Source organism: Monodelphis domestica, chromosome 8 (genome assembly GCF_027887165.1).
Source record: "Monodelphis domestica isolate mMonDom1 chromosome 8, mMonDom1.pri, whole genome shotgun sequence".
In the NCBI taxonomy this organism is placed as follows: domain Eukaryota; kingdom Metazoa; phylum Chordata; class Mammalia; order Didelphimorphia; family Didelphidae; genus Monodelphis; species Monodelphis domestica.
The window spans coordinates 190,961,303-190,982,550 of record NC_077234.1 but is presented as its reverse complement, the minus strand read 5'-3'; the positions used below and the strand labels follow the sequence as shown (position 1 = coordinate 190,982,550).

General features: G+C 34.6%; 1 pseudogene; it reads right to left on the bottom strand.

Moving 5' to 3' along the window:
• Positions 1–242: 242 nt before the first annotated feature.
• The window catches only part of LOC100019414 (microfibrillar-associated protein 1-like), a 31,339-nt pseudogene continuing 10,333 nt past the window's right edge, over positions 243–21,248 (bottom strand).

The following is a 21,248-nucleotide window of genomic DNA, read 5'->3' as shown; positions in this document are numbered from 1 at the left end:
TTTTTTGCCCAATAACACACAAAAACAATTAACATTCATTAAAAAAAAATTGAATTCCAAATTCTCTCCCTTCCACTGTCTACTAGCCTGATGCTCTCTCCCCCTCCCTCTCCTTTCCCCCAATTTGGTACAGTAAGCAAAAGCAATCTAATATAGATTTTACACATGCAATCACTGCATAAGTAACCTTGAAAAAAAAAATAAAGCAAGAACAGACTTCCCCGTGTCCATAGTCAAGGAAGAAGATAGTTGAATCCTAGGTGGTTTTCCTATTCTTACTCATGGTCTCTCAAATACATGTACTTTTGCTCCTTTTTGACTTGCATACCTTGGTATTTGGGACATTCTTTTGACTCCAAGCTGAATCAAAGGAAGTAATGTCTTTATCCACAAAGTGGGTGTATTTGGTTCTATCTAATCCTCATAACTTTGGGAAGAGTAGTCTTGTTGAAATGATCCTCCAAGGTGAGAGCACTGAAATCTCTCTTGTATACTTCACCTGCATTCCTGAAGAAAACTCCCAGTGGAAGTACTGCAAGAACTTGTAATTGCTCCTGACAACTGCCATTTTCTGGGAGTTAATTTCCTCTTTCTTCCTCTGCCTTTGCAACTCTCCTACATCTTTTCTGTTTTATCTGATTCTTTTTGTTCCTGCATTTTTCCATGTCTCATACTTCTCCTCACCAGCACTCATCATCTATAGTGGGTACACCAAGGGCAGCAAAGGAATGTTGATTTTTCTCCAGTTCCTTCTTTGGCTCTTATTCCACAATCTTGAGGCTATACTTGAATCTCTCTTCAGATATTTGTTTTGCTTCCTGTTTCACTTCTTTCTGGTATAGTGCTTGGTGTAATCTATTACACCGGCCTTCTTTTGAATGAAGACTGGCTTGAGGTAAGGTTCCATTTCACCCTCACTATCTATATCCTTCATATTCAGACTTTTATTCTGAGTCTTCACCAGAATGCTCTTCATCCTCCAATTTCATGGTCTCCAGCTCCTCATTTTTCCTCTCCTGTGTTTGCTGGTGCATCATAAAAGTCCTCCACTCCATCTCCTCATCAATTTCTTCCTCTTTTTCTTCAAGATTGTCCTTTCCCTCACCCTTGGAATCATTTTCTCCCACCACTTAAGGCTCTACTTTTATCTGATGCTGAGCCAACCTTTCTTTAATATCTTCATTGATCCCATTCTGCAAACATGGAAGCTGGGAATCACTACATGAAAGCTGTTCTGCTTCTCAGGCTCTGCTTCATCTTCCTTGGATTTCTTAAGGAACTGAAATTCCTCATCTAAGGACTCTACAAGCTGGTCTGTTCTCTTCTCTGACACATAACATTTCGCCTTCACTTTCTCCACTGAAATCTCTCTTCTCACTGCGAACCAAGACCTCCGCTGCAGAGGAATGACCAGGAGGATTGTTTCACGAGGGCACTGGTGACCTACATGAGGGCAAAAGTAAAGCCGGGGTGCCAGAGGCACATAGACGTGTAAACACAGAGAGTGAAAAGAACCTCCTCTCTCTCTCTTTGCAGGATTTAGTAACAAGTCAGAGAAGGGCGGAACTGGAGATACGTGATAGAACACCTGATTGGTGGACTGTAGAGCTGTGATTGATTTACACTGATGGCTCAAGGAGGCAGTCACATGGGGTTCTTAGTGCGCAGGTTTCATATCATGTGACTCGCCACAACAGTGTTTTTATCCTACATTAAAATGTCATCCTTTTCTTTCTGAATAAACAACATAGGAAAATGATTTTTTATAGATAATGTATAAACTTCCACTGGAGATTTGAATTTTTATTTAAGCTCTTAATCTCCAAAGTAAAACAAACAATCAAACAAATATGGTAATTATTCCCTCCTGGGGTCGTATGGGGAGAGAAGGAATATATCACATTTTGTGGAATCACTGGAATCACTTTACCCTGCTGGTTTACAGGGTTTCACAGTAGGCAAGATTTGTTCTCTGTGTTTTTCTTACATTTAAAAACCCTTGGAAGGATAGAATATTTCCCCCATGTAAAACAAAAACAAAAACAAAAAAGCGGTTTCCTTCGATCTATGAATTATTTGTTTGATATTAAATATCATCTTTCTCTGAAGATTTTTTTAAAATCAAATGATTATCCTTCTGGGAGAATTTGATCATAGTCTTATGTGGAGGTAGGAGGCTAGATGAAATGTCTCTGGGACCCTTTACTATGCAGAGAATTGTGATATTTTCTACAGAATAAAGAATATTTTTGCTCCTATCTGGATGCCTAATGACAATTGATAATGGGAGCATGGAGTATGGTCTTTGGCAAATCACACATGATACAGGGGAAAGGATCTTGAAATAATTGATAGAGAATTCCAAGAGATGTTAGGTCCTATTTACTGCAACTTCTTCAATTTAAAGGTTAGGAAATTGGCTCAGAAAGTTTAAAGTGACTGACCCAAGGTCACATATGTAGTAAATGGAAGAGGAGGGATTTGAATTTGGGTCACCTGACTCCAAACTCTGCAGTCTTACTACTACACCTCACTACCTCGATTTTGAATTTTAAACTCTGCTACTTTTGACCTATATGGATTTTGGCAAATGACTTTACCACCTTGGGTCTAAGTTTCCTATCTATTACAGAAAACTATTTTAAATGAACGAATGTGTCTAAGGCATTTTATGAATGGCAAAGTACTTTCTACATGTGACACATATTACTATAGAGGTTTCTAAATTACTTTATATGAGAGCATAATTCTCAGAGGCAGAAAAGACATTCTTCAGATGATGAAAGGGAGGTCAAGAGAGGCCAAGCAACCTGAACTTCCAGAGGAACAGAATCCTAATTTGAACCCAAAGTTCCAAATCAAGTCCTTTTCCAGTGTTTGCGTTTTTTATTGTTCTTGTTTTTCAATTTTTAATTTTACCAACATAATTATTTTGTTTGGAAGTATGCTTTAGTGGATAGAGAGATGGCCTGGGAACAAAGTAGACCTGGGTCTAATAAGTCCCATCTCTGATATGAACTATGTTGATTCTAGGCAAATCACTCAACCTGTAAGTACCTGGACAATTGTGGAAAACTCCAATTTATAGAAGAAGTCCTGATCTGTTTTGAGAAACAGAGTTTTATCAATCAGGAAAATTCATCTATCAATGAAATCACTAGTCCCTTTCCCTATTTATTGTGTCATGGAGGCCAAGCTTTGTGTCACAGAGAAGGAACCTTGTATCTCTTGGAAAAGTGAACTTCCTTACAATTACTTACCAGGTAGCCCAGAGAAAAAATGAGAACAGAACAAAACAAAGGTCCAAAAGAATATAGATACACAAGATAATTTTGAAAAGTTACATGGAGAATTTATTATATTTTAAAGAAAAAACTACATAAGAGATATTGTTTCATGTAACTACACACTTCTGGCCCACATGCATGTGGAAACATTCATTTTATTAAGTGGTTGTTAAGTTTGTGATTAAACAAAAAGAAAATAGAAAAAGAAAAGAACCAACCATGATATTTCATGCCTTCCAGCGAATTTATGGGTTTCTTCCCACTGTCCACGATCCTGATTCAGAAGGCTTGAAGGTAAAAGAACAGGACCATATCAACAGGACCACTGCAAAGGATGCTACCAGGTCTATGGGGAAAAAAAAAAAAAAAACCTTGTTAGACCCCAGCTCTGATCCACATGAAATAATACAAGGTCACTAAAAATTTACCACCACCACCAAATCCTGGGGTTTGTAGATAACCCAGTCAGTGTTACAACTAGACATTCAGCTGGTAGCCACATAAAATATACTAACCCAAACCTTCCTACATCATTTAGAAGGAGAGAGGAGAAAATAAGTGGTGAGTATGACCATCTCTGCTGTAAACACCAGCTCGCTCTGGCTAAGTTGATTATGCCTGGGTGGTGCTGTCACTTTGGGTAAGGTCTACATTACTACTCTTGCTTTCTCTTCCAGCTCACTTACTTAGATTTTAGTAGTTAATCTGACTCAAGCAAAGCCAAATTCATATTATTAATGAAGAGTGATTATTTGACATTTCCATCAGGTTGATGTGGTTGATTTTTAGTAGCTCTAAATATTTATTGAGTATTTGACACTGATTACATATTGGTTTATTTTTTTTTTTTTTGAAAAACAAAACTCACCTGGATTTGAATAGGATAAAATGATAAACCATGGATATTTTTCCCTATACAATTATGAATGACTGAACTCTGGCTCCAGAGGTGCCATGTAGGATTTTAATGACTTTTGTTTTTCAAAAGTGAATAGGCTATTTCAGGAGGTCATGCAGTAAATATCGCAAGCTAGATAGATGATAGGTAGATAGCTAAATGAGAGATGGAGAGATGGATAAATGGGCAGACAGATAAATGATAAATGAATAAATGTGGTATTTCAAAAATCAGTAAAATCTTAGTGCAACTTTTAGCTATCAACACATAAAACTACATTGAGAATTTTGGAAAACACTGAATACATAATGGAGGAGATCATATACTTGCATTATTCTCCTCTCATAGAATGCTAGCTCCTTAAGGGCCCTTTTGATGTATCATTACCAATTTTCTTGATAATTATTCAATCAACAAATATTTATTAGGTATTTAATATTGGTTTAGTGCTAAGCACTAGGGACATAAATAAAATTAAGAACAATAGAGAACTTACTCTCATAGAACTTACTTTTAGTTGTAGAAATAAGGAAAATATGGATAGATATATATAACATTTAGTAAGTACTTTATTATTGATTGATTGATTGATTGGAGGTTCCAAGTGGAGACTGGATGATTAGTTTTCATGAATGTCATAGAGAATTGTTTGGAAGGGTGGATTAAACTAGATGACCTCTGAGGTACCTCCCAACTCTGTAACTCTTAAAACAAGATGAATCAGGGTATTCTAGTTCAAATGAAGAAAAACTGTAGGGAAGAAAAGAGTTCTGACTCAGGAGCTGGGGATAAACTGAGGGGTTAGAGGGACACAGACTAGAAGAGGATCCATAGATCTTTAGTATTCTCTTCATCCCTCTATCACGGGCTATGTAGTAGCTATAGACGCCACTTCTGTGTGCTGTACCATCTGACAATCAACAGATAATAGCCTTCATTTTCTATTCTGTTTTATGTGCACATGAGCTCAGACTAAGCAACTGAGAAGAGGCTATAGAATATCCAGTCATGTTTCCTGCTCTGGCATGGAAATTAGTTATAACTACATCTACCTTATTAGAGTCATCAGATAAAAATGTCTGCAGTTTATGGATTATTTAAGTTTTTTTCCTAAATTGTCTGAAGGATTTCTCCTATTACAGAAATCTCTTTCTCTGGCAAGAAATGGCAAACACTCAAGTGTAGATCTTTTGTGGCCGAGTTTATAGGGCAGATTTATATTCTGGAATGCTATCCAGAAAGGAAGGTTGGGGAAGGTTGCATTGACTACAAATATGCTTCTCCATTTGGGGAAAATACTACCTAACACCTCTGAGCCTTGACTAGATGAAAATAGCAGGACTGAGAATATTGGATCAGGTATTGTAATGAGATTGAGCACATCTTGAGAAATAGTTGTTAAAAGAAATAAAAGGCAAGAGAAGTTTGCTTCAGGTGATTCTAAAATGTAGAGAAGAAACTGTTTTGCTTCTGGGAGGAGAGCTGATTGGCAAGAAACAAAATTAAATGTTTTTTCTTATACCCAAGTGCAATTTTGTTTAGCCATTTCATGAAACTTAAACTCTATTAAAAAGATGCCTCAAAGAGAATCAGGAGAGGTTTGTGTGGGCAAGAAAAGGCACTGCCAAGCTAAAGAAACAGTTTATGTTTTGCACTAACCTAATGTTTGACTTAAAATGGACAAATTTAGAAAGAAATGAGTAGGAAGAGGGAAAAGGCAAGTGTGAGTAGATATTTCTGATATTGCCTGATGCTAAACATTTAATAATAACTCACTTTCTAGCATCTCTGGGATGTAAGGAGCAACACTTAGAAGTAAGACAACTATGTTAACATTTACAATAGTTTTGTTCTTTTAAAAAATCCTGAAGACCAGTAATTATATTTTTAAAATAATATTAAGCCTTTTAAAAACAGTATCTTAATGGAATTCAGCCTAGACAATGAGGCTGAATACTATTTAATATTTAGCAAAAAAAAAAAATCCAACTTATACAAGTATGATATTATAGACTTCATGCATGAGAAAAAAATTTAATAATTTATCATTTCATTTTTACTATTAACCTGTAACATTAATTTTTCTTACTAAGTTAAAAATAATTTTTGTATAGCCCTAAAAACATCCTTGCATTCCTTGCACTGGAGCATCTTCAACGATGTGCCCTCCTCACATAAAGAATTTGAGTTATGCTATCTCTGTAAACAGAGCTGACTTGAGCTAGATAGTCCCAAGGGTGGTAGTCTTGTGTCCTTGGCCACCTCCACTGAAATAAGAGGTATTTCATCTGATGAAGTAAACACTTAACCAGATCTAACTTAATCTTCCCATTTAACTCACCAAGGGCTACTAGGACATTTTGAGCTAGTTCTTGCTCCTCATAATATCTGCCACCCTTGTCTTTGTGGTGTGATTTGGAAGAAACCAGAAAATATTGACTTTCCTCTTCATTAAGTGTCCACCAATTGATGCCAACTTTTGGTATTCAGGAGAGGGCTGAATAAATGAGCTGATGCAGGGATAGTACCAGTATTAATATGATCCAGGACCTAGCAGGTTTGGTCTTTGATCACTGAGAGTGCTGAAGATCCTTTCATTGGTTATTGCTAGCCTAGTTAATGAATTGATTTTTTTCACACTCAAAATTCTGTCTATTGGCATTTTATTTGCCAGTTCTGGAAATCGTGAAAGCATCTGTACCTCCAAATCTTTATCAACACTTTCAGACCCTTTTCAAAGATTTCCCCTCAATTTTTTTGACCCAAATGGAGAATTCATCCATAAGGGGAGAGCTCTCTATAGAGCTAATCTGTGATTGTGATTTTGTTCCTTCTCTGTTCCTGAAAGTTTTTTCTCTGAGTAAGAAAATATATGTGCCAAGTGTGTTTTTAATGTTTTTTTTAATGTGTTAATAGCTTACAGCTTAAATTTTTTTGGTTGATCTTACATTGAGGACCTTTAATAGAATAGACCTAATAATAGGTTCTATTAAAATGGATCACTTACAGTAGGCTATAGAGAACAGATGCAAAGTGAAAAGAGCAGAACCAGAACACTGTACACAAAGACATCAATATTTTTGATGAATAGCTGTGAATGACCTAGTTATTTTTAGCAACACAGTGGTCCAAGATTGTCCCAGAGACTCATGAAAAATGCCACCTGCCCTCTGAGAAAAGACTGATGGAATCTGAATGCAGACTAAAATATAATGTATTTCATTTTATTTGTTTTTTAATTGAGATCTCTTCCACAAAATGACTAATAAGGAAAAAAGTGTTTCATATCTTTGCACGTATAAAATCAATACCAGGTTACTTACCATCTCAGGAAGTGAGAAAAGGGAGAAAGGGAGAGTCAGAAGGGAGAAAATTTTCAACTCAACAGCTTTCTAGAAGAGGAGGTTTGGGTTATGAATCTGTAAGAGAATAAAAACTTTAAAATTACTTTTTTTTTTGTAATGCGTGAATGGGATAGCAGAACTCTTTGTGGTATATCTAGTGGCCAAATTAAAAGTCAGCATTAGCTAATTAATTTGTTTCATTAAGATTACCAGGTATCTCCTTCCTTCCTCTCTCTACACTAGAGAAGGAATCATTTGACCCCCAAAAAATATAAATATAAAACCTTTTTCTTGTTTAATTCTATTGATCAATTCTTTTTCTGGAAGTGGGCATACACAAGTTATTCTTTAAATAACATTTCTGTTTCTGCATATGATTCCTCTTGTTTCACTCTTCATAATTTCATGTACATCTTTCCGTATTTTAAAAATTAAGCTGACTGTCATTTCTTACAGTAGTATTCCATCACAATTATATGTCACAACTTTTTTAGCCATCCTCCAACTGATGGGCGTACTCTCAGTTTCCAGTTCTTTGTTACCACAAAGATAGCTGCTATAAATATTTTAGAAGATATAAATTCTTTTCCTTTTTCTCTGATCACCTTAGGAAACAAACCTAATAATGGTATTACTGGATCAAAGGGTTTACAATATTTCATAACTCTTTCGGCATCATTTCATATAGCTCTCTAAAATGGTCAGACCATTTCACAATTCTACCAACAGTGTATTAATGACCTCATTTTTCATATCTCCTCCAATACTTGTCATTTTGTCAAAAAGTTAATGTTTTGAGGGAGAGATTCCTTTAAATTTCACCAGGAAATGGGAGTTAACAAGCTAAAGATTTCTTTGAGTAGAAGAGGCAATCATAAAAAAAGAATCTTTATTTCTAGCCAAGAAGACTTTGGAATTCCATAAGTAGTTCTTGTCTGTCTTCTGCTCTCTTTATCTCTGTCTCTATAGCATAATATTTCAAGATGAGGTCTATCTGTAGAATGTGTTTCTGTGAGATTTCAGTTGCCCTCTCCAAGAGAAAGATTTTTGTCAAGGAGTGCTTCTGACATGTATGTTTAAAATCAAACTTTTTTTTTCCTTTTGGAGGGCAAGTAAAGAGAATATTTTTCTTTCTTTTCCTTTTCTAAATTTGTATTTAAAAAAAAAAGAAAAGTTCATTTTCTACTAAGGGAAGTTATAATCTCCAACAGCTCCATCAGTGACTCTAATGTGACAATGTCCCTTTAAGAGGAGAGATATGTATCAGACTTAGTACTGCCCCCCATTAATCTATTAGCTGTGACCCCCTGAACTGAAAATAGAATCTATCCCTCCTCCCCCATCAGGGTTTATGTGTCCTGTCATTTTAATTCTTGAAAAGTATATCACCCAGTCTCAGAATTTATTAATAATGTCCCACCCAAAATAGATTTCATGGTCCTTTCAGTGTGGGGAGAAGGAAAGTGTGGATTTCAAAGGCAGATTTTCTTTTTCTCAATTTTTCCCCAAGTTCCTCTCTCCCTCTCTTTTCCATGAATTTTAGCTGTATGTGGAAAGAACTTTTGTTTTAATTCAGGAAACAGGAACTAGAGAGGAAGTTTCCTTCCTGCTTTTAAAACTAAAACTTTAATTGGAAAATGATCTTAAAAACTAAAAGCTTGTAAATTCAACTAAGTAAATTAACTGAAGTTTGAGTTTTTTTTTTTTCAAATATCATTCTTTGCTCTCTAATAGCATGCTTTTCTTTACAATTAATATCAGACCCATATATTAACTGCAAAAGTTAGTTTTATTCTTTAAGGAATATTTTAATCAAGGTTTTTACTTTAATGGTCTAAAATGCAATCTAAAAATCAATGTTGAAAATATGTTACTATTAGAAATATAGCTTTCTTAAATTAAAATAGGAAAGTATAGTTCCCTTTAGATTCTAAAAGTGAAGAGTAAGCAAACGAGAGAATGATTAAGATTTAGTTTTGGAAAATGTGTGATTTAACAGTTATTAAGTATTAATTGGGCAAGCAAAAGGAAGTTAATTTTTTAAAAACAAAAGTTTAATATTTCATTAAAATAGATGAAAGGAAGCAGAGGGGAGGGAATTTGAAGTCCTCCACAATATCTCTCACACGTAAGGCAAATAAAAAGGTCTGGAAAATATGGTCACATTTTTTTAGTGGATTGCAATATGTGTATGTGTGTGTGTGTGTGTGTGTAGGTTATAGAAAATTTAAAAATAAGTTTCATTGATAATAATTGGCTTCTTTTTTCTGAAATATCAATAATAGATGAGTCTCAGATGCTTTGAAATTTAAATGGGATTATTAGTAGTTACAAAAACCATATCTGATTTGGTTGAAATATTTCCTGAATTAAGAATGGCCTTTTTTAGGAGAATTAAAGTAAATTGAAGCCTAAAACAAGACATTGATACCTTTATTTTTTTTACCTTAAATGATCAAAAGATATGAAAAGGCAATTATCAGATGAAGAAATTAAAACTATCTTTAGTCATATCAAAAATTGGTTTAAATCACTATTAGTTAAAGAAATGCAAATTAAAATGACTTAGAGGTACCAGTTCATACCTAATGGAGCTGATTTCTATGACAAAAAAAGAACATGATAAATGCTGGAGGGAATGTGGAAAAATTGGGACTCTGTGAAGTGATACTGTGAATTGATATAACCATTTTGGAGAGAAGTTTGGTACTATGCCCAAAGGGCCATCAAATTACATATTCTCTTTGGCCCAGCAATATCCATAAGAGATCAAAGATAGGTCCTACTTGTACCAAAATATTTATAACAGCTCATTTTGTGGTGACAAAGAGCCAGAAAGTGACAGGATAGCCATCAATTGGAGAATAGCTGAACAAGTTGTGAAATAAGATTGTTGTATATAAAAAATAGACTTGAATACAGGACTACAATCCCCATGAGCCTTTGCTCCATTTCCCCAGAATGCCTTGTAACCTCACCTGGGCCGAGATTTAGAAGGTATTTAAGCTGATTCAAAGGCTTTGGAGGCTCTCTTGGGACTTGGACTTCCATTTGGGGCAGATGTGGCTTTTTTTCATAATGTAGGTGAGGTTGTATCTAGGCCACTCTATGGCCTGGACACGTGTCTCTTATCCTGTATTTTCTTAATCTTCAATAAACCTCTAAAAAAATATAATACTCCTTGCAGAGAGAAACTAATTTCTACCTGCCTCAGTCTCCCCAGTCTCCCCTAAATTTTAACTGTTACATGTGGAAATTCTTTTGTGCCTTAAGAAAAAACAAACAAAATGATCACAGAAAAAACTTGGAAAGATACATATGAAATGATATAAAGTAAAGTGAGCAGACAACCTGGAAGGTTTACAAATAAGGAGATTTATACAAAGTTTTCCTCCTCTCACATGCTTTCTTCCATAAAGTAAGCAAATATTATTCTTGCCTTTTAAAATATACCTAATTAAGTGCTCCATAGTTTTTAACTTTTTTATAGCGGCACTTCATAACTTAACAATCACTTCACAATTGTTTCACAAATGTACCCAAATTATTTTAGATGAAACTTCCTTTTGTACTATAAGTAAACCTAGAATGTTTCCAGTTCCTTAAATTATAGTACTTCAGAATATTACAATACATAATTATCAGGACTGATAAAATAAAATAATAGTTCAAACATTTTACTGTTTTTTAAACCAGTTAGTCCATAATATAACAGAATCCAGATTATAGGGAAATTGCTTTACTGAAGTCATATTTGATACAATAGTTTGCCAAATTTCACAATAAAACAAAAATTAAAAATACTATGATATTTATAATATTATGAATTTAAGTGCATAAAACAAATTCAATACTACTCAGATAATATTGTTTAGTCAGATGTATTTTCAAATTACTCTATATAGAAAATCATTCATCCTACCACACATGACTATAACACAGTTGAACAAATTTTGTGGGACTTTCTTCCTTAACATAAGCTCATTTATAATGTGAATTGATTAATAAACTTTTCCAGTATAGATCTATCTGAAGCTATCACTTTATCCTCTGAATTTCCCATCTCTTAAGTTTAAGCACTGTGGAATTTATACCGTATCATCAGCTAAGTTAAAACAAAATGACAACCATGCACAAATAGTGAATCTAAAACATCTTATCAGATTAACAATGAAGAATTTTAAAATCTTTATGATAACCCTAATGAATTAAAATAATTTAAATAAAAGAACAGCTTTTAAAAAGTTCCCTTTCATCTGACTTTATAATTAAGCAGTATCAAAATTACAGCTGATGTCATTTTTCTAACCACATTGTGACCAAGTTTCATAATACAGGCATGTATTTAATTTTACATGAACTATTCTAAAAAATAAATATAAAGTTTGTCAGATTAAATTTGTAACTGTTATTAGGTTAGCTCAAAGTGTGTTAGGCTAAGTAGTAAAGTTGAGGCTTTTAAATTTTCTCCCTGTAATATTTTGGGAGAAGGACTGATTTTTGGCCTTGGCAAAAACTCCAAGGAGTTTGGTCTGAGGCTGGCAGGATATGAGCTGTTGACATCTTTGAGAGTTTTTGTAGAACACAAAAACAAGTAATATAAGGTTTTCAATTCATGTAATATAATAAAACACTTGAGATATCATAGTATGAGGTAGAACTAAAACATAATGGAGCACTGAAAATCAAAATAGCCAAAATGTGAATATTCTTTGATGTAGAGTATGGATATGCCTAAGCACTCCAAAAATAAGTTTTCCAATAAACAATCCAGAAAGTTGAGTTTGACTACCAGATGCTCATATAACTTCATTTGTAGCAGACTAAGAAGTTATGCACGCTCGGTACAATAAATAGGGACACAAATTGAATCTTTTCTCCTTGTAATATCGTCTTCTCGTTATACTTAAATCTGAGCATGAGGTTAGAACTTGGCATCTTAAAATTTTGACACTTTGCTTAGATGCCAGTTTGCTACCTGTTGTAGTGAAAATTTCACCTTTTAAGATTGTTATAATATTGAACAATGGCTGCCAAGGAATTTACTTATGAAATTCCTAAAATGAAACACTCAAGTCAGAATGGAGTTTATGGAGGTTTAATCACACTGGGAGTAGGGAAAAGGAGAGGGAGAGAAGGAGAGAGGAGAAAAGGGAAAGGGGTTACTCAACCTCTGACCAAGGCAGAGGGAGTTTAGGCCCAAAGGGCCAAGGTGGAAGGAATCAGTCCTTGACTCACGTGACCGATCTGAAGGGAAGCTGTCTGCAGGCCTCCTCCCTGTCCAAGCTCCTCACACGAACTGGCTTCTAGCCCTGTCCACAGGAAGTGAGTGAATTTCCGAGGCTGCTCTCTCCGTCACTTCCTGTGCCTCACACGTGCCAATGGTGGCTCAAGCTTGGCTTAGGACGTCCCAGGTGAGCAGTTAGTTATTTCTGATTTGTCATTGACTAGCACATGCCCGTGTAGTGTGGGTGTGCACAATTTTTGGTGCTAGACCAAGATGGAGATTTTAAAATTCACAATCCCCCCTGATGATGATTGGGGGACTAGTCTCCCCAATTGATCACTAAACATAAGCGTACTGCACCCCAAAAATTTCTAACTGTAAGTGTATACAAAATTTTTACCCACTAAGAGGAAAACTATAATAGTTGTAGATATGGGGAAATAGTGGAGAGAGAAAGACAGCAAACCAATGTTTTGCTGGGTGCACTGACAAAAGCCAATTAGGGGGAAGTCCCCTTTGGCATAAGAGTGTACCTTCAAAAAAATGTTCAATCAACCACACCCCAAGGTTCATTCTGGATCTTCCTGTAGTGAAAAGGTTAAGATATCTTTCTGCAAACAGTTCATTCTCTGGATTCAGTTAGTTAGCAAGCTTCTTCTCTGAAGATCTATCTTGAACAAAATTTAAATCTTGGATTTTATGAAATACAATCCCCCCTGAAGAAAGTGTTGAAAAAACACTGAGTCTAGCTGAGGATGCAAGTTTTAGTTGTGGGGGGGTGTGAGTTAATCCAAAAGGAAAACAAAACAAAATTAAAATAAAATAAAAAACAAAAAACAAAAGAAGAAAAAGGGAAAAAATCAAGGGAAAAATATAGACCCTTTATATATACATATATTTATATTAAAGAAGAATTCAAAATTAGTATCAAAATATCAAAAAATCTATGTATACAAATTTTTTTTAAAAAGCAAGAATAAAATTTTTTTTCCACAGGCCCCTGTATTAGGGTCCAGTTAAGTAATTTCTAATCCCACAAGTCTGTAGGACAGAATGCAGCAAATTTTACTTACCCATTTGCAGCCAAGGCTACAGGAAGTTGCCATACTATAGGAGAGAAAAAAAAAAGGACCAGATTTTTTTTATTTATGTAGGGAAGTGTCATTCCCTCGTCTGATTTTACCTTCGTTCTCAGGGATGGAGGGAGCCAGGATGGTAACCAACCTTTGGTACTTGTCTGTAGGTATTTTCACGAAGAGTATGGATACAAGGAAGGCCTACATCTTAACATCTGTCAAGTGTCGCAATCCCGATTCTCACACTAGGTTCAAGTCCTTAGTATTGGCTTAGAAATGCATTAATCCTACCTGGATTGGTCTTAGATTTTTAGACCTGTGAGCTCTTTTGGCATTATCCAGGTCATTTCTGTGCTCCTTTATGATCCCGTTCCTAGAATCAGACACAAACATTAATCATAGTCCCACAACAATTATAAATAAATGGCAGGTTCCCATCGTCTAAAGCTGTTTGGGTGTGTATTAATAATAATAGCAAGTATATATATTTAAACGAATATTATTGTAGAATAAAAATTAATATTGATTGTATGTACCTTAAGTACATAAAAATGAGAAAAAGGGGAAAAATAAAATATTGTAAAAAAAAGAATAATAATAAATAAGGAAAAGAGAAAAAAAGGAAAAAAGAAAAAAATTAAATTTAGGAATTCAATGTGTCAAAAGCAGAATAAAACAGTTCCACTTGTCAAAGGGTAGTTATCTCAATTATTGGTTTTTGTTTTGTTTTTGCTTATCCTCAAATTATTGTAATCTTTAAATTGATTATGTTTTTATGATCCTTTGGGGAAGGACTTCTTCCCAGAGGATCAAACAGAGAAATGTAAAATTGAGATTTGAACTCTGGACTTCAATCCCCACAAGTCCTTGCTCCACTTCCCCAAAATGCTTTGTAATCTCTCGGAATTCTGAGGTGGGCTAAATCGAGCAGGTACTTAGGCTGATTGCAAAGGCTTTTGAGCTCTCTCTCTCTCTCTTTTTGGACTTCATTTTTGGAGCAGAGGCGTCTCTTCCATGATGTGAGATTACCTTGTCTAGGCCACTCTGGCCTAGGCACGTGTTTCTTATCCTGTCTTTTCTTTAATCCTTAACCTTCAATAAACCTCTAAAAATATAATACTCCTTGCAGAGAGAAACTGATTTCTACCTGCCTCAGCTTCCTAAATTTTAATCTTTACATACCAGAGTCCCAGATTTCAACAGTATTTAGATTGAATTATTTCAAACATATTAGCAGGGCTAGTGAGATCTCAAGATTCTGCTTTTTGAAGATGGGAACATTTTAAAGGGTCTTTGCTCTACGAGCTTCACAGAAAAAGCATTAGCATCATATCCTATATTTCTAAACTCGTTTTCAAACTTATTTCCATCAATCTTTTAAAAATAAGTCTATAGATTCCAAGAGAATGAAAAAAGTGCATTTTTCTAACTATATTTCTAATACAATGCATTAACAAATATATGTTAGGCACTACTTTATACACATAACAAATAGGTGAACTGAGTTAACAGCTTAAGATCAGACAATTAATATTCTTATCCATACATTTTTCCCAATAGTTTATCTTAATGTCAAACTGTGAAATAAAGTCTGCCTGATTATAATTATCACTTAAAATGAAACAAGAATAAATTCAATTATACCTGAATCTATTTTCAAGACTAAGTAATAATTTCAATTAATTAGCATTATTCTTTACAAGACCCATTTATTTCAAGGACCTCATAAGGTCCATGATTTTTAGTTAATCCACTGTCAAAATTTTTAACTGGCAATCCCTCATTTTAGGCTCTAAATCACCATAATTATTCTAAAAGGAGAGCACCATTAAAACTACATTCTGATTTAGTTTCAACCAAATAAAATCTCAGTTTTCTAACTACTAATGACAGCATTGAAAGTCTCAAGAAGTCTCTCTCTCTCTCTCTCTCGCTCCTTTTAAGAGATGAGACATGCATTAGATTTATTAAATTAGCAAAAAATTAATGATGATAATATATACATATATTTTAATGTACATATGCACACTACATGCTTAATAAACACATACTCTAATAAATCTATATTTAAAATCCATATACCTATTGTGTTTATAGGACATAAAATAAGGGTAGAATTGTGCAAGTATTTTTAATGAATTTTTAAAACACAGAGAGGAGCACAGTAAGGCAAGCAATGCCAACTCCCCAAAGTTTGGAACTAGAGTTGTGAGGCTCACATGCTTCTTGTTTCTGGCAGAGCTTCAAGATTGAGAGCTCATTGTGAAGACTAACTCATTCTTAAAGAATACCTAAAGAACCCAATCAAGTTCTTATTCCCATCCATTTACTTGTTCCTCATCACCTTATGTTCCTATCACCTGCTCTGAAGCCTGGGGACTTCCTGCCAAAATAAAAAGGCACATGAAATTTCTCATATTCTTCTTATTTAGCCATATCATTCTCCTAAACTTTCCTTTACTTCTTCAAGTTTGCATTTTTCATATTCCGATTTTATTTAATAGTTTATTCATTTACTGATTTTTTTTCCCTTTTAGCATTTTTGTACATATTGGGTTTTTATCTGGAAGAATGCTTATTTTCTGTGAAGAGATCAAACAAAATTTTAGCTGTGAACTTAATCCCTTCCCCCTTGTGGTTAGGATTGGTAGGGAGATATCTTTATATATGCAAATTATATTCACCCTTTTTCATTTTTGATATTAGTAGTTCGATTTTCTTTCTCACTTTGAAATAATTTTTAAAAGTTTATTTTACCATTTTTTATAAAACCAGCTCTTAGTTTTTTTTTAATTAACTCAATAGTTTTCTTACATTCAGTTTTATTAATCACATCTTTAATTTTCAGGATTTCCAACTTGTTTAATTGGGTATTTTTAATTTGTTTATTTTATAATATTTATTGCATATATTGAGCTCATTGATCTGTTCTTTCTCTATTTTATTTATGTAAGCATTAAAGGATATACATTTTTCATTGATTATTTTGTTGTATTCCATAATTTTTGGTATTTTTTTCATCATTCTCTTTAATAAAATTATTTATTATTTGTTCTTTGAAACACTCATTTCAAATTTTAAGATTGTTATTTAATTTCTAATTAACCTTTAATGTGTTTCCATTTTTATTAAAATTTTGATTGCATTTTTTTCTTAAAAATATAAATGCAAATAGGTTTATGTAACCTGGAGTGGTCTAGATCTAGTGTTCAGTCTGAAAACAGATCTTTTGCATGGAAATTCATTAAGCTTTCAGTTACCAAGGTTGTAGAGAGAGAGAAGGTTAATGGATTTCATGAATTGCTTCAAAGAGTTGTGATTTATAAAGATGCCATTTAGAAAGTATTGCAATTTGATCGTAATATTCAGAACTAGAATAGATCATGGGTCAAGAGTTGAAAGGTACTTGAGATACAACCTACTCCAGTCACTTCATTTTAAATATGCTGAATCAGACCCCCACCCCAGGGAGGAAAAATTACTTATGTAAGGTAGTGAGCATAAGAGGTGGCATTTGAACCCGTGTTCTCTGATGCCAAAACTAATGTTCTTTTCATTGTACCACAAGATCAGTCAATTCTCCAACTTTAACTGGCCTGGACTTGCTCAGAGTTGAAAAGAAAATTATGACTAAGATTTTAATAGAAGTCCAATGTCTCCAAATTGAGTTCTCTTTTCGTTATACTAGACTACATATTGAAATATACATTTCATTTCTTTTTAAAATTCATATTTGTATTTAGCTATTCATACTTCTAATTTATTCTATGCAACCATTTGCCTTCTGGGATTGAATATAAATTAATGGGACTTTGATTCAACAAAATGTACCCAGTTTTCAGAGATATTTCATCTACCAATGGAGGTAGAATCAACTGCCTGAAAAGAGCAAGTCAGAGCATGTCAGAGATGGCCAAAACCTGTTAAGGGGGGGGTCCCTCAAATTGAGGTGTCCTGGTCTGAAGAGCTTGTGTGCCTGATCATTTTTGTGGTTGCTATGGTGATGACCTGACTGGATAGGAAGGGAAAATATGGGAATTGCCATTCTTTCCAAATAGATTTCAAGTCCCTAGTTGAATTATCTAAAGGACTTTCTTTTGTTTAATACTGGCCTTTCCTCTTGTTTCTTTAATGACCTAGGAAATCATTTTCTACTGAAGAATTTTTCTCTCCTCTAAGAAAACTAAAAATTTGAGGAGATGGACACAGAGAGTGATGAGGGGACACAGCTTATGTATAGGAAACAACGTATGAGCTGTTTCAGACTTCTCAAGCAGATCAGTTATCATAAATAACTAAATCTAGACATAAAATAGTTTCAGTCTGAATTCCTTAGCACCACTTTAATATGACTGATGGAAATGAATATATCTCATATGCTAGGATTAGTCAGAGTCAAATTGGGCACATTTTAATTTTTAGTGTGATGTTGTTTTGATATTTCAAATTAAACTGGTTTTAGTATGAAATAGGCAGATGCCATAGAGAAATGAGAGCTGGGCTTGGAGCCAGGAGAACTGGTAATTCTTATCCACTTTTGACACATGCTAATTGTGTGACACCAAGCAAGACCCTTAACTTGTATGAGTCTGAAGCAGCTCCCTAGGAGTTGTCTATCAAGTCACATATGGGTTTCAGTCTGGAAGACTAAGGAATTTCCTGGGCTGGGGATTCCTCACAAGTCAAAGTCAAGGAAAATCAAGTTAACCAGCCTTTGTTACTACTACTTAGTATTATGCTATACTATTGGTACTATACAATACCACACTATACTATTAAGTACCTACACCTTGGTATTATGTACCAAGCATTGTTCTAGGAGCTGAGGGTGAGAAATGAAAGATAGTTTCAGTCTTCAAATAACTCACAGAGTAATGTAGGAGGCAATTTATGTCACTAAATAAAAATAATGGATACTTAAAGATTAATTAGAGTCCATCAACATAAGGAAGGCAGTGGCATTAAAGAAGTCTGAGGAGAATTTTCGTAGAAGTTGGGATTTTAGTTGACACTGGAAGGAATCCAAAGAAAGGAGGAAATGAAGATGAGGAGTGAGAAAACTCCAGGTATAGAGTATCAAATGCTCACATTTGATAAATAGAATGTCTTATTTAATTGATATTAAGGAAATCCGTGTCAATGGATAGATAACTATGCAAATTATGTTCAGGGTTGGAAGAATGGGAAGATATTAGGTTATAAAGGGTTTTAAATGTTGAATTGAGTATCCCAAACTGAGAAGCTAATATTTATATGCTGTAACAATTCAGCATTTGACTAGTACCTATTAACACCCTAAAAGACATTAAAATCTGTGGATTATGAGACTATAAGATTGCCCTTGAAGTGATGTCAATGGAGAGCATGTTACCAGTTTTTTGAGATTTTTTTTTTATTTTTGACTAGCCACAGTTCTTTGCATATAGTAGGCAGTTAATAAATGTTTTATGAATTGAATCACAGCAAAGTCTGGTTATTGGCTTGTTGGGTATTTGTAGAAGGGATTATTGTTTGAGTTGAACTTATTCTATATACTTTCTGAATTCCCTTACAATTCTGAGATTCTTACATACTTTTGAAATTTGTATTTTCAAAAAAATTTATTCATGTCTTTTGTTGTTTTTAATACCATCAAATTTTCCTCTCTATCACTCTCCATTGCCTCCTTAGGGAGCCACTACATACAATAAAATATAATTGTGAAGAAAAAGAAAGAGGAAAAAAATCAGAACAGTTGATCAAAACATCACTAAAATATGAAAATCTGTTCAATATACCATAGATGAGAAACTCCAAGCTCTTCAAAATAGTGGGGTGGTGAGGTATTCTCCTAAGTCTTCCTTGGAATTATTCTTATCCTTTGTAATTTTTCAACATTTACTTTAAATTTGTTGTGATTCTTATTTCCATTTCTATTTATGTTTTGGTTGAGTAAACCGTTTCTAGGCTTTGCTTACCTCATCTTGAATTATTTATTATTAATCATCCTTCCTTCCCTGTAGGCAGTTTATTCATCATTTCTTTGAACATTTTATTTTTTAAATGTGTTTTAAGGACACAGAGTCAAGATGACAGCATAGAGTCAGTGAAAGTCCAGACCTCTAAAAACCCTTCCTCACCAATTAAAAACAAAATGCTCCTAGGGACTGAAAACCAAATCTAACAACAGGACAGACCTAAGGAACCCTCCTGCTGGGCTCAACTTAAAAGGCATGTCCCCCAAAAGCCTGAATTTAAGAACACTCAGGTTTAAGGGGAAGGAAAAAAGAAAGTTCAGGAACCCTCTCCCACCTACCCTACTGAGCCTCCAGCAGTGTCTGGAATCTCTGGGCAGGCAAGGGGACTAGTCTAGAGGCAATATCTTGTTGGAAACGCCATGCCAGGCTCAGGGATTTGAACACAAGAGGTAGGGAGGCAGCTGGAGGAGAACCTCAGAGAAGGCAGCATGATGACAGTTGAGACACTCCATATTGCCCCCCCTTCCCAAGGTTTTGGCCTCAGGGCACATCCAGCTCTGCAAGATCAACTCTTCCTCATTTAATCTTATCAAGTCTTCATAGGGCAGGAAAGCTGAAGTCCAACACCTCTCCCCCACAGACTATTGTGAGAGTCTTGCTGACTAAGCTCCAAAGGTGAAGGCTGACAGAAAATCCCAAACCCACAGACCCAGCACATAATGAGAGGAGCAAGACTACAAGCAACTACAGGGGGAAAAGAAGGGACAGACATGAACAAACAACAGAAAAAGAAAAAAGAAATTACATTCGATAGCTTCTATCCAGGCAGTCAACAAAGAGCAAATATAACAGAGGAGGATGAAGGAACACCAAGCAAAAAGCACACTAACTCAAGCAAATTGGACACAGGCTTTGGAAGAACTCAAAACACAATTCAAGACACAATTAAGAGAGGCTGAAGACAACTGGGAAAAGAACTTAAAAAGCAAGATAAGTCATCTGGAAAGAGAGGCACGTGAACTAAAAAGAGAAAATAGTGTCTTGAAAGCTAAAATTATTCAGCTTGAAAATGAGGCAAAGGAGATGAAAGATGGGACAAAGAAGATGAAAGATGGGACAAAAAATTAAAGATGAGACAAAGAACATGAAATATGACCTTTAAAGAAAATCAGAACAGAAGGAAAAGAATGACCAAAAAGCCAGGGATGAAATTCAGTCTTTAAAAACTAGAATAAAATAATTAGGAGCAAGCAAATTCAGAAGGAAGCAGAAAACTGTAAAACAAAATCAAAAGAATGAAAAAAAATTGAGAAAAATATGAAACACCTCATCCACAAAATAGAAGATTTAGAAAACATGTCTAGGAGAGACAACCTAAGAATCATTACCCTACCTGAAGACCATGACAAAAGAAAAAGTCTGGGCATCATCCTACATGAAATTATTCAAGAAAGATGCC